Below are 13,644 nucleotides of genomic sequence, written 5' to 3' on the forward strand. Positions count from 1 at the left end.
CAGAAATTAATTTTATGATGATATGGGCAACAGGGGAAATATATTCTTATTGGGCACTCTATGATTAAAACAACTGACTAAAATAGAAATATTGAAGTCTTACTATGAAATATATTTATCTTGAAGCCATAGCTGTCAAGATGATAGCACCAAAAGAAACTACTAGAAGTCAAACAACACTTCATCTCAACCATTCGTTCATGTCCAATAAAACCTTCAAGATGACATTTTAGCATAAATGCTTGAGAAACACTTGGATACTTTGGGAATGGGGTTAGTTGTTGGTTTATACAGAAATGTATAAACACTTTCTAAACACCTTCTACTGAAAAAGAGCTTGTTAAGTTTGTGCGATGATCTGTTCTGCTTCAAACTTCTGACCTAGAATAACCCATGTAATCTGTCTACCCTATCTGAGTGTGGTAAGAATAGCCGTATGATCATATATATTCTGGCATTGCAGTAATGGGAGAAGTGTAAATGCCTTAGCAAGACAGATAAAATAGCAGGGGACAGAGATCATCCCTGGCAAGTCTCCTGGGTACCTCCCCTCTAAACATCAATCGGGCTTCACCCAGGCAGATTTTATGTCCTTGCTCCTGACCACACATCGGCTGGACGTGGTAAGACACTGGCTATTTTGTCATTATTTTTTTTGCATAAAAGAAAAGAAAATACAGTTAAAGGTGCCCATACAGTGCTCAGGATGCTCGCAGGCAGAGGGAAGGGTGGGAAATAGATGGTTCTCATGTTCTCACAGCCATTGTCTTGCACTGGGCAAAGTGAACTGGGTTATCTGGGAGAGAGCACCATAATTTCTTTCAGAATCACTGCCTGTTTTGCAATTATCTTTTTATATGTTGCTTTGTTGTTATTTTTTAATGAAGGCAGAGAAATCTATGATTAAAAATAAGTCTGTGGAGTGATATTTTGTACTTACCTGTGTTAAAGCAATATAATTAGGATGTCATAGATGACAGACAATGTTGGAATAACCAGTACAGAGAAGGATTAAAAAAATTAAGATGAAGGTAGAAGTAATTCAGAATATAGTAAATAAATGCTTCATCACATTTTCCAGATTCTTCTGTATTCATAGATCCTTAGTTAATATGCAGAGTTTTTAACCATGTATATAGATAAAATGGCAGTTTGCCAATAGCAGGCAATGAAAGGAAGTAGCCTCTATGACAGTAAACTGGTTTCCAAACCTTAGGTGGTAGAAACCACTTTTGAAACCTATTTTGTTAAGAAAAATATTATGTTCCTTACCAGCATAATTATAGTGTTTCCAAACATGCCTGAATTGGATTTAACTTGTAGCAAAAGTTAAGAAAACACTGAGGAAAACACCTTGTTCAAGAAATCTTACTTTGGTGATTATTCCCATTGACACCAAAGCTCTAAAGGGCTTCGACAAATGGAATTTAGCTTAATTAGGGAATGAATACAATTATATTCTGGTAAACGGAAGTGTAGGCATACAAGCAAAACGGATTACTTTTTATTTTTAACTTGGAATTCAAATGTGGGAAAAGGCCTGTTATAAGTTATTTTCCCTTTTTTCACCCCCAGAAAACAGAACTAAGCCTTAACCTGGATAATCATGTAAAGAATGTACTTTTTAAAGCTGTGATTTGACCCCATTCTGTATGAAGTCTGTTTTCCTACTGGGGCTCTCCCTCCCCCATGTTTGTATTCTCATTCAACAAGAGGAAACAAAACTATTCCTCACAAGCAAAAGGATATGACTCTGAGCACAGCTCCACATACATGTCTTCTAATGGCTCTGCCACGTTGTGCCACTCCCTCAGTCATTCCTCCCACCCTTCCGCTGCCTCTATGGCTGGACCAGCATGATGGTTTTGATGATGACTTATTTTTCAGATTGATTGTTTCCCCATCTAGCTAGCTGCATGCCTCCCAGCTGAGGGGTATATTTTGTCATTAGCGAGTTTTAACCAGAAAAAGCCCAAAGGAATGGTGTATTCTCTTTCTGTTGAGAGAGGAGGGAAAAACATTAGGAAGGGTAAATTAGGATGGGTCAGGTTTTCAGGTGATTCTTAAACCTGGTCCTTGGCCTTTGTTGGGTAGGCTTTTCAGTGACTGAATGTGTGTATTTAAGTATTTCCAGGTGATTATGTTTGGAGAGTTGGAAACCGAAAAACGGGGGTCTCAACAGGGGAAATAAAATGCCTCCTTAGACTGGTGGGTTAGAAGCAAAGTTGGATGTGTGGATTTTTATCAGGCTGTGAAAAAGGTAAAAACCTAAATTTTCTTTTTCAGCATTCCTGTTCCCCCGAATATAGCCCAATTCTGTGTGTCCCAGTCATACAGAACTACTGTTTGAATGTATTTGATTCAAACACTTTACCTCTTAAACCATTGTGAATGCCTCAGTCAAGGAAGCAGGCAATGCCACATATTGAAAGATAAGCTCTGTGTCTTCTTCCAGCCCTGATGGTGTTTAAAATACCTGAGTGGTTTCTAAAGATTTAATGTAGTTAAATTGGGATAAACTATGCATCTTTCAAAAAGTATTTCTGACCACACAGTTATCTTGCCATGCATGTCAGTCTTTTATAATGGCAGAGGAAAAAAAGTCTGGTTTGTTATACCAGCAGAAATTTGTAGTCATCCCATTTTCCATTGATGTAAAAGTGACCGTAAGCTGTCACATAAAACATTTTGTATAGAACTTCAGCTGCTGCACTATAAAGTATCTAAAAAGGGTCTTGGAATGTTCCTTTTCACAAAACAGAATTTATTTATTGAGAAATTGCATCAACTTTAAAAAATATCCTGAAGGTAGTACAATGATAATTGGATATCGCTTCTTGAATTTAGAATATATGGGCATGGCTGCTTGAATTTAGACATACCCTGTGAGCTAAGTTAATACCTGAGAACGCCTGAATTAACAGTTAAAAGTAAGGGACGCTAATAAACTTTGTGCACAGAGAAATGGAGCATATTCTTCAAATTCTAATAGATCTGAAAAGCTGCGAGGCCCTGGCAGTTATGCTCAGACATCACACACTAAGCATGTGAAAAGTGAGTGAAAAACGGGATCACAGGAGGAGAGAGGCCCAAGTAACCACAGTGCACAAAAGTATCTGTTTGCTAATGACCTGTTTGTTTTAGACCAAAAGTTTATTATTGCAGTCAGTAAAGATATGAGTCGAAGTGCACACACAGTTTGTGGCAGTCTTGGTCAAAGTTTGTATTAACAGGTTTTGAAGGATAAACAGTTTACAACAAAAAGCTGCTTTGTAGCAGACTCTGTATTATGGCTACCAGCAGAGCATCCCCTGAAATGCATTTAACATGAAAAAAAAAACCCAAATGTTTTCTGTAGGTAGAATTTACTTTCTGGCACTGCTTTGATGATTACTCAAGATCCTGCCTGTGCCATGGATTTCCACCTGTTGGTGGTGTTTGCATTAGGTTGTGTAACTGCTTCTTAATGCCTGCTATGTAAGGATACATGGATTGCAGCCCCATGAGGCATCCTGCACCCAAGATAAAGTGATAATGTAAGCATGGTTTCAAAGATGACTATTGGTTAAATCTTACATTAATTAAAATCCTTCCTACATAAGTCAAATGCTTAATACAGAAGTGTAGATGGGGCTCAGAAAGTAGGTAGCTGTGGTTGTCCTATTGTCATACAGTATATAAGTTTTGTGATATTCATTGAACATATCAGTGCAATGGTCAGAGTGGGAGTTTTGCCATTGGCTTTTGCCACGCTATGATTTTACCCCAAAGATGTCAGGCTATATCAGCTAAAACACAGTAACATGTAGATAGAGAAGGCATCAGAAGAAATAGTCAACATTCACTAGGTCACTAGGCTTGGTTTTGTTGTGTTTTGTTGTTGTTTCTTGAGGTTCTTTTTTAATTTTATACTACTTCTATTGGTTTTGCCTTTTTTCTTCTATTTAACGTAATTTTACTTAGGCTAAGTACAGATGCATACTGAGGAAAGAGAATCTAAGTTTGTCTCAGATGGTATACTAAATGCAGAGTTGAGGCTGGAATAGAAGAAATTCAAAAGAATGGGCAGGGGGAAAGGGATTTTAGTTCAGCAAAAATGTATTTAAATCTAAATTTAAATCTAAATCAGAAGGATTGTGGACAGAGTTCCAATTTGAAATGTTGTTAGCTATAAAAACACTTTTTTTCTTCTCTAACATTAATACAACACCTTTCTAAATTATTAATTTCAATTCCCATAACAAACCCCAAAAGGTAGATTTAAGACATATCTTTACTGGAGTGCTCCATCAGCATATATTTTCTGGTATGGTCCTCTGAAAATGCATACCTTGCTTCATATGGAGCCTTTTCAATTTTGAGTATCACCTGACTACAAGAACATGAGACATGGCACATCTGTGGTCGTGGCCAGGAAACATCGTACACAGATTTTGCAGAGGAATAGATAGAACAGGGAGCAGAGAGAGTGGATCATGCTACTGATCACGAAGCTGCAAAATGGCATTTGGACTCTTTGATCATGCACTGCTCTGCTTCCAAGTTTTGCAAGTACAGAGATACAGATGACTTTTTCTCCAGATCTGCCTGACCCAGGTTTTAGGAGACTTAACACCACTTAATATGAAAATAAATTATGTTTCAAAATGTATTCATTGTCACCTTGAGGGCTGGTCAGAAAAAGATAACATATCTATTCCAGTGCTGGAATATTAGTTAAAATATAGTAACTAAGACATTTTTAGCAACAAGTGCTCCTAGTGTAAACAAACTGAAATTTTGCCCCATGTTTCATCATACTAGGATTACTGATGGTACCTCTTGGCTTATATGTACTAATGGTTTATCAGAGATGCTGAAACTGAATAATGAATGGCGAAAAAATAAGGATGATCCTGTGATGTAGTTGGATTTCAGGCTGATATTTACCCCATAATACTCTTAAAAGGCTGTTCCAGAAATTACGTCTTAACTGCATAGGAGCCTTCTCCGATTTCCAGTCTGGCCAGTGCTCCTCAAGTGCTGTTTTCTTTTTATTCATTAACTTAATTAGCACATCGTAAACTTGCTCTGTAAGAAATACTGAATATCCACAAAAACATACCTGAGAAAGGTCACAGGTGAAAATACACAGAAAGTTCTTTTATGGAAAAAGCTGGTGGGGAAACACCTCTTGGTTTGAGTGGTGCAGCTCAGTTTGATCTTGGAGGCACTGCAGTGGCACAGATGGAAACCGAGAAGAAAACCTTTTGCAAGGAAGACCCCAAGGCAAATGCGTGCCCAGTACATTCTGATCACTAAAGGAGATTTCTGAATGCACATTCAAAGTGCATTGGCCTAATCAGTACATTTTATATTTCATAAAATCAGACCGGTGTAGTAAATCCATAACATTAACAAGTCAATCATAAAATACAGAACTGGTATCTACAGTTTACAGGCTTTTTTTTCCCCAGTTCCTCAGAAGAAATAAACCACTGTTGTTTCAAGAGGCTCCTCATCTTGCCTTTCAATCTGAATCCTATGACACATTGTGCGAATTTTATTTTAGCTGAACTCCTGTGGCACTTTCAGTAAATCACGCTGATTGATAGGTGCTCAAATATGCCCAATTTTTTATGCTGGATGAAATAGGCTTTTTTGGTAACTTTGTGTCTCTAACACTGGCGTCTTAGAGGCAGAAGCTGATAGAAGCTTCTCTTATACCTCAGGTTAAGCTGATTAGGTCCCAATGAAAGGCATCAATCATTTCTCTCTCCCAAAGGACCTCGCTCAAAACACCTCTGTCCTACAGCCGAGGGTGTTTTGCTGCATGGGAATGTGTAGTCTAACCTCTTGCTTCAGTTCAAACAAGAACCCTACAGAAACCACTGCTGCTTTACCCCTCCTACAGAGAGAAGGAAAGGTGAAAGTGCAGCAAGAATAAACAAGGCATACATGATCCTGTGTTATCCTAAATCTGAAAAAGCTGTGGAGTCATTCAGTCCTAACCCACAAACAGCTTTATGAAACCAGCCTGTCATGCTATGACCCATGTCATTTTCCTGAAGCAATGGTTTGTCATGTGTGAAATACCAAGCTAGTAATATGCACTGTTCTTTTATAGATGGCAAAGGCCAGGGTTGCAAAAACATCATCTCTTAGCAACAGATTATATCCTTTTCAAGATCCCTACCATTCCAGGTGACTATCTTGGAATAACTAAGCAATTTAATAGTTTTGGATATACACATAAAAAGATTTCTGCTCTCACAAAGATATAAGCTGCTTGGGAAAGTATTAGGTTATGCTTCAACCAGTAAAAAAAACCCAGCCCTAAGGAGGGTTTTATCATGTTGTGAGATGAGTATCTGTTATTTAGTAACTGAAAAAGTATGCTTTTGCCGGGTCAATTAGTATCATTTTGGTCAAATGATCATTGATAGATGGTGAAATCTAGCACTGCAATACAATAGTTGGCTGAGTCTTCGATCCTAAACAAGGAGATATTTTTCTGCAGTTTCCAGATCCAGGAGATACATGAGTGGGAAAAAAAAGGTTTTGTTTGGGAAACATTGTGGGAAAATTACTCAACATGACTTGAATGTCAGAACTGAAATGCAACAACTGGTGTAGCCAGATCAGTGCGAAGAGAAGGCCAAAGGTAAAAAAACTGCTTTTGTCAGGGTTCTCAGTTAATTTGGTAGTACTGAAATAAAATTTATAGTTTTCTTTCTGTTGACTGTGCTCAGAGATAAAATTTCAGTTACATAATTATATATATCTAGGATAAACTAAAGCCTGGAGATTTTGTATGTTTTGGGGAGACTGACTTATCAAAACAGAAAAAGGTATTTAGGCATCTACAGGAAATTTTAGCTCCTGCTTGCTCTTTGCAAAGCCCAACTCAGTGAATCCATTTTGTTTGCTTGGGTAAACTGGGGGGCAGGGTGTGTTGCCCTTTGCACATGGCCCTCTGTTCCTCTGCAGAAGAGAGCATCAAACAGGAGACTGGAAAATACTGGGGTTGTAAAGCCTTCATTGCATTATATGGAAGCCTGCATCAGGATCATTGTATCAGGTCAGAACAGTTAAGACACTCTCCTAATCCACCCAGGGTGTTTGCAAATATGTCTCCAAAGGTCTGAGAAAATTTCCCAAACAGCAAGTCCTAAATTAGTCTGGAGAAGAGAAGGCTCAAGGGGGACCTCATTGCTCCGTATAGTTGCCTGACAGAAGGATGGAGCCAGGAGGAGGCTGATCTCTGCTCTCAAGGAACAAGGGATGGGACAAGAGAAAACAGCCTCAAACTGCACCAGGAGAGGTTTAGCTGGAGATGAAGAACAATTCCTTCACCAAAGGGTGCTCAGGCACTGGAACAGGCTGCCCAGGGCAGTGCTGGAGTCACCATCCCTGAAGTGTTCACACACCATCAGACAAGGCCCTCAGTGACATGGGTTAGTGGTGGCCTTGGCAGTCCTGGAGTAGGGGCTGGACTGGATGATCTTAAAGGTCTTTTCCAACCTGATTGATTCTGTGTTCCATGTCAGAGGCATTAAGACTCTTCCAGTGGCTCACACAGCAGCACCTTGATTAAGGTCCCAAATACCAGAAAATGAGAGAAGTGGGATATCATCTGATCCAACACTTGGGTTATATAATCTGTTGCAAAGACTCTTGTGCACTGGTGGTTGAAAGAGCTGCCTGTGATCCCAACTTCTATTATCTACAGTGTTTTAAATTATAAGATATGACAAGTCCTTCTAAAGCCAACTACACAATAGAACAAATCCAAGCAGTGAAAACCACCTCGTTTTGAGATCCTGATGAAAGACTTGCCTAGCATCTTATAATAATTAGAGGTGTGTTATTCTAGAACAATTTGCAGTCTCTCAAGGATGACTCACAGATTTTTTAATGAGATGCTGATTTTTTTTCAAAATGGTCTATACATAAAAAGGACATGGAACTGTTGGAACAAGTCCAGAGGAGGCCACGAGGATGATCAGGGGACTGGAGCACCTCCTGTATGAAGACAGGCTGAGAAAGTTGGGGCTGTTCAGCCTGGAGAAGAGAAGGCTGCGTGGGAAACCTCATAGCAGCCTTCCAGTATCTAAAGGGGGGCCTATAGGGATGCTGGGGAGGGACTCTTCATTAGGGACTGTAGTGACAGGACAAGGGGTAACGGGTTCAAACTGAAACAGGGGAAGTTTAGATTGGATGTAAGGAGGAAATTCTTTACTGTAAGGGTGGTGAGGCACTGGAATGGCTTGCCCAGGGAGGTTGTGAATGCCTCATCCCTGGTAGTGCTCAAGGCAAGGCTGGACAGAGCCTTGGGCTGCATGGTCTAGTGTGAAGTGTCCCTGCCCATGGCACGGGGGTTGGAACTAGATGATCTTAAGGTCCTTTCCAACCCTAACTATTCTATGATTCTATATTGCCCCCAGCTTTTGGGTTTCTTTGTTCCTTTAGTTCTTTATTCCTTGGCTGCTTGTTTGGAGAGGAGACCAGATGAGAAGAAACACTTCTATCTGTCTTCTGCAGGGAAGTTGGCAATAAGTAGTGGTCCATTGGGCTTGACATAAAATGAAGTCATTAGTGAAACTTGAAATACCCACAAACAGAAACCTAGATTTATCCTTTGTATAACCAGAGTCCCACACACATACTCATTTTTAACAATTTACAAGTGGCTAATATCTTTGGAGTATTCAAGAGTATTTAGGGCCTCTATACAGTAAATTAGTTGTTTCATTTGTGCTATTTTTTAGAGAAAATCAACTCTCAGCTAAAACTTCAGCTTCACAAATACCCTCAGCAAACAAAAGGAGAGAACAGAAATAACCGCCCTTACAAAATGTACCCCCTATTCACAGCAGGCATGGGGAAGTTTGCATTGTTACAGCAGATAATTGCTCAAGGTCTGAGAGAGAATCTTCTCTCCCAAAGTCTGGGAGAATCTTATTCCAAATTCTGCCATTCATTATCCCTAAATTAAAAATGTTGGTAAATTCCTTTGGATAGTGAAGATTTCCTGATTTATATATAATACAGGTGTGTGTGTAATTGCTTGATAGACAAATGGGGCTAAGAGTGCAAGTGTAAAAGTTAATTTTACTTGTTTTGTCCCAGTTTTGTTCTGTTAGAACAAAAGCCTTTTTTGTACTAATGGAGCAAGTTCAAGAGAAAAGCTAGGAGCAGCTTGGGCTGAAATGCCCTTATCTCTCCAAAGTTACAGTAATAAATATGATATTTGAATGAGAAGAAATTACAGAAACACGATGTGCTACATTACATAGGAGGGAGTCAATGCACTCTTAATGAGTTCTGCATTTGTTCTCAAGATAAAGCAGATGAAATAGAAGAAATCATTTGTCTTGAAAGGAGATATAAACTATACCCAAACCATTTCTATGTACAATCTTATCAGCCCATTTCATGGCCACTTGCCATTCTGAGATGCTCTTAATATATTGTATACCAAAGGCAATGCTGCTGACACCGAGTTCTGCAATGGCCAAATTGCATATTCATTATTATTCATAGTCATGTGAGGTCAAGTTCGGTCATGGCACACAAAGAACCTCTGTCTGGATCTTTACTCCCTCCTCACGCCGTTTTCAGTTTCTAACTTTTGTAGCACTCCCAGGGCTGAAAGTTTCTTTTTCAAGAGGATGCTGTGTACTCCTTTGTAAACATGTCTCCGTTACTGAAAGTGACATCATGGGAATCGCTGGGAATGAGCTGGGAGCACAGACCCAGGGTAGAAGCAATATAAAAAGAAGGCCCCCCGGTCCTTTCTCCCTCCTCCTCCCCACAGCATTGTCTAGCAAACAGGTACTTTGTTGAACTCCGCTGGAAGCTTCATGAGGAATTTAAACATAGGAAGGACTAATCATTATTTAAAAGAAGAGTCCTGCCAGCTCCTTCTCATCTGTAGGCTGCTATACACAATGTGGTCAGCAGCTTATTCACACAAAGCCAGGGTTCTGCTGATTTGCCATCATATGCAAATTACCTCCCTGGACTCATTGGCATGGTAAACACCTCAGTTTAAGAAGTTTAAAAAGATGGATTGCAAAACTTAGGCATGCTCCCACTCCTACTGGGGTCAGTGGCAAGCCTCCCATGCACTTCAATGGCAGCAGGACAGAGTCTCTCTTTACTAGAAGCGAGACCCAGCCGTATTAGAACTTTTTGGAGCACATGCAGCTCTGAAAGGCTGTTCCCCTATGGCATTCCAAACTTTTTCCCATTTGCTTGATTCCATGGCAACACAACATCACCACCAAGCTCTCAGTACTGAAATGAGATTTTACTCCTAAGCCTGAGGATTTGCACCAGTGTGTCCTGTAAAAAGATCTGAGCTGCAACTGCCATTGGAGTAACTGTGCGTCCTTTTCGAGTGAGTGCCAAAATTATCTGTGGATTTACTTTACAATAAGCCAAGAATTTCCTAAGGTTAGAAAAAACCTGCTCTACAATCATACCAGAAACAACTTTTTATTACTCAGAATCACCATGTGTAAAACACTGTATCTATTTACTATTATTTTCAAAACAGTCTAGAGAATAGACTAAGCAGTTTTCTCATAAAATCTACTAAAATCAGACTCTGGAGACTGTATAAAATTATGATAAAACCACTGAGGCTTTTCTTCTGTTTTCTGTATTACTTATATCACAGAAATAACTGGTTTGCAACCTGAAAAACAGAACAGTATAAAAGCATGTGAGGCAAAAAACATGCGCAAAGATACATATTGGATTCTGAATGTGCTACAGTTCATCTCTCATAGAGGGAAGCAAAGCAGACAAGCTTGCTTTACACTTGGTGGCTGAGAGTTTGCTCTGAGTTATAGCGTTCTGAAAATGAGTGCACTGCTACTTGGTTCCCTACTTTTATGTGTGAAAGGGGAAAAAAAATCAAAGTGATTTTTACCTAGAGAAGGTAAAGTTGTGTGTAAGCAATATCAATTGTCCTTTATAATGTAAAGTAGCTACTAAGAAGTTCCCAATTAACAATACAAATACAGTGGAGCAAATAAAATTATTAGACAACACTAACAAGGATTTTAACTGCCTTGTGTTTCATGCATTTTCTTAGACAACAGATGTAACCACTCATTACCATCTCTGTTATATTCAGTTTTCATGTAATCCAATTGTTGAATCTTCTCCTTCAATGTGATTTCTGAGAGAATTCTGCCACTTTAGTCAACAGCTCTGGCTTCCCTATTGCACACAGTCTTACACAGACAGACCCATCCTGGAAGTAATCATGGAATGGTTTGGGTTGGAAGAGACCTTAAGGCTCATCTAGTTCCCACCCCCTGCCATGGGCAGGGACACCTTCCACTAGACCAGGTTGCTCCAAGCCCCGTCCAGCCTGGCCTTGAGCACTGCCAGGGATGGGGCAGCCACAGCTTCTCTGGGCACCCTGTGACAGTGCCTCAGCACCCTCACAGGGAAAAAATTATTCCTAATATCTTGTCTAAATCCACCCTCTTTCAGCTTTAAAGCCATTACCCCTTGACTTATCCCCGCATGTCCTTATAAAAAGTCCCTCTTTGGGTCTTTGGGTTTTTTGTAGGCACCTTTAGGCACTAGAAGCTGCTCCAAGGTCTCCCTGGAACCTTCTCCAGGCTGAACAAGTCCAACTCTCTCAGCCTGTCTCCACAGGAGAGGTGCTCCAGCCCTTTGATCATCTTTGTAGCCCTCCTCTGGACATGCTCTAACAGGTCTACATCCTTCATATGGGGTGTCAGAGCAATGACTAGAATGGGGGCTGCAGCATTATACTGGGACTTTGACTACTGTGATCTGCTCTTTATGCAAAGGCTTATGAAAATACATGCTGTAACACTGGAGTTCACTTTTCTGAATGGAGCTCAGGGTTTCACCTTCTGATGCTTCCAATGCACCTAGGACAAAATCCATGTAATCCTGAGTGTGGGACGTGGCCCTGCTGACTGGCTGGACCACAGGACTGGAGATCAGACATCTCTGACCTCAACAACCCCACCAATCCAACAAGATGCTCATTATGCTAGTGGAGCAGAGATAAGGATGCAACAACTTAGATCACACAAATCTGACAGTAGCACTGTGCCTCTCTGACAGTATTTTCTTTCCATATGGATGGCCTCCTGGGCTGGGCTCTGGTTAGTGAAGAAGTTACAAATCCACTTAGCTGCAGTAGACCCAGATGAAAGCAGAATCTGCTGCCTCTTTCCCAGCTGACCTTCAGGAATTCAGTTCCACAAAAAAAAAATTGATATAAAGTCAAAAGCCTTCTTATAAAGCCAGACAGTTATGGGCCTGTACTTCAGAAGAGGACAGAGATTCTGGCTATGTTGCTTTTCAAGACCACAACTTGAAAGTGGGTGTTTGGCACTATTTAAAGCAACTCTCCTTCCCTCAAACTGACACATAGAACTGCTCATCAAATTTGAAATTCTTGGACCAGATTATATGAAAACTGGAGGAAAACCTATAGTATGTGCTGTAGTAAGAAATACAATTAGAGATTGGCCTTTATACAGAATGTGATGCCATAAAAAATGGTGCTTTGCTATGCACAAATGCTGTACTGTGTATTACGCAGAAATACAAATGTTTTGAGTTGTACATCTCACTACTGTATTTTATCTCAAAAGTCTTATATTCCATAGTCCACCCTGCAACACAGTAGAGTATCTTGTCTTGCTAAAGGAGGAAAATTCAGATTCAAAATCTCTTCAGACCCATGAACTGCAGAATGCCGCTTGTGAAGTATCAGGTCTAGTATCTGTGTAATATTCCCTGGGAGGCACTCCGTTGTGGGAAACAGGGCAACCCACATGTGCATGCAACAGTCTGGGGTTTGTCCATCACATCTTACACACTTTCTGTGTGAAAAGTGTTCGTAATTCTTACGGAACAATTCTTGTTTGTGATAAATGAAAAATAACACCTAGAAGTGAGGCCTCTAAGAGAATACCTCCTTGGGTTGCTTAAATTTATGACTAGAATATTTGCATTACCATAAAATGATGTCTTGCATTTTGTCACTTTATTCCTGTGTTGCGCTGTTTAGAACAATCATGAAGACTCAGACTTCAAAGAAACGTAGGTGCTCGCCCTCCATAGGTCTGTAAGTCAAGCCACGGAAAAGCTATCTTTAAATAGCCCAAGTCTGCCAAAGCCAAAACCCCCTCTCGGCCCACGTTTGTTTATCTGCAGCAATCTCAATCAACATTTACTCTTGCACTCAGTAAAAGGCAAACTGGCACCGCTGCAAGGCCAGGTGGGCAGATCGATGCCTGTCCCGAACCTTCTGCAACTGCTCTCATTTCAACAGCAGTTGCAGCCCAGAGCCGCTACGCGCCCGTAGAAACACGATTTTACATCCTTTTCCCAGCGTTTTTCCCCGTTGGCAGCTCTGATTTGAGGGCACAACAGTGTCTGTCGCCAGGAGGAGCGGGTGAGGAGGCGGTCTGGCGGCGAGACGGCGGCCGAACGCTGTCCATGCACCTATGCGGACCGCGGCCGCTTACTCCCGTCAACGAGGGGTACGGCGGCTGGCAGCGGGGGCCGCAGCCGAAGAGCAGCGGCGGGGCCCGCACGATGGCGATGGGCGCTCAGGAAGTCGCGTCAGGCCCGGCGCCGCCGCGCGGCTCGGCG

The 13,644-nt window shown here is 40.8% G+C and overlaps 1 protein-coding gene across 2 annotated transcripts in view; it reads left to right on the forward strand.

Moving 5' to 3' along the window:
- Positions 1–496: 496 nt before the first annotated feature.
- Positions 497–13,644, forward strand: part of GPAM (glycerol-3-phosphate acyltransferase, mitochondrial) — a 45,552-nt gene continuing 32,404 nt past the window's right edge. The window contains exon 1 of one of the 2 annotated variants that reach the window (XM_061458767.1): positions 497–623. The gene's annotated coding sequence lies outside the window, so the exon portion shown is untranslated. Of the gene's footprint in view, positions 624–13,295; positions 13,445–13,644 lie in introns of those variants that run through there. The other variant, XM_061458765.1, reaches the window with a different exon arrangement.

Source organism: Pezoporus flaviventris, unplaced genomic scaffold (genome assembly GCF_033815535.1).
Source record: "Pezoporus flaviventris isolate CSIRO_AGI_PZ_B2104156 unplaced genomic scaffold, CSIRO_AGI_Pfla_v1 ptg000029l, whole genome shotgun sequence".
In the NCBI taxonomy this organism is placed as follows: Eukaryota; Metazoa; Chordata; class Aves; order Psittaciformes; family Psittacidae; genus Pezoporus; species Pezoporus flaviventris.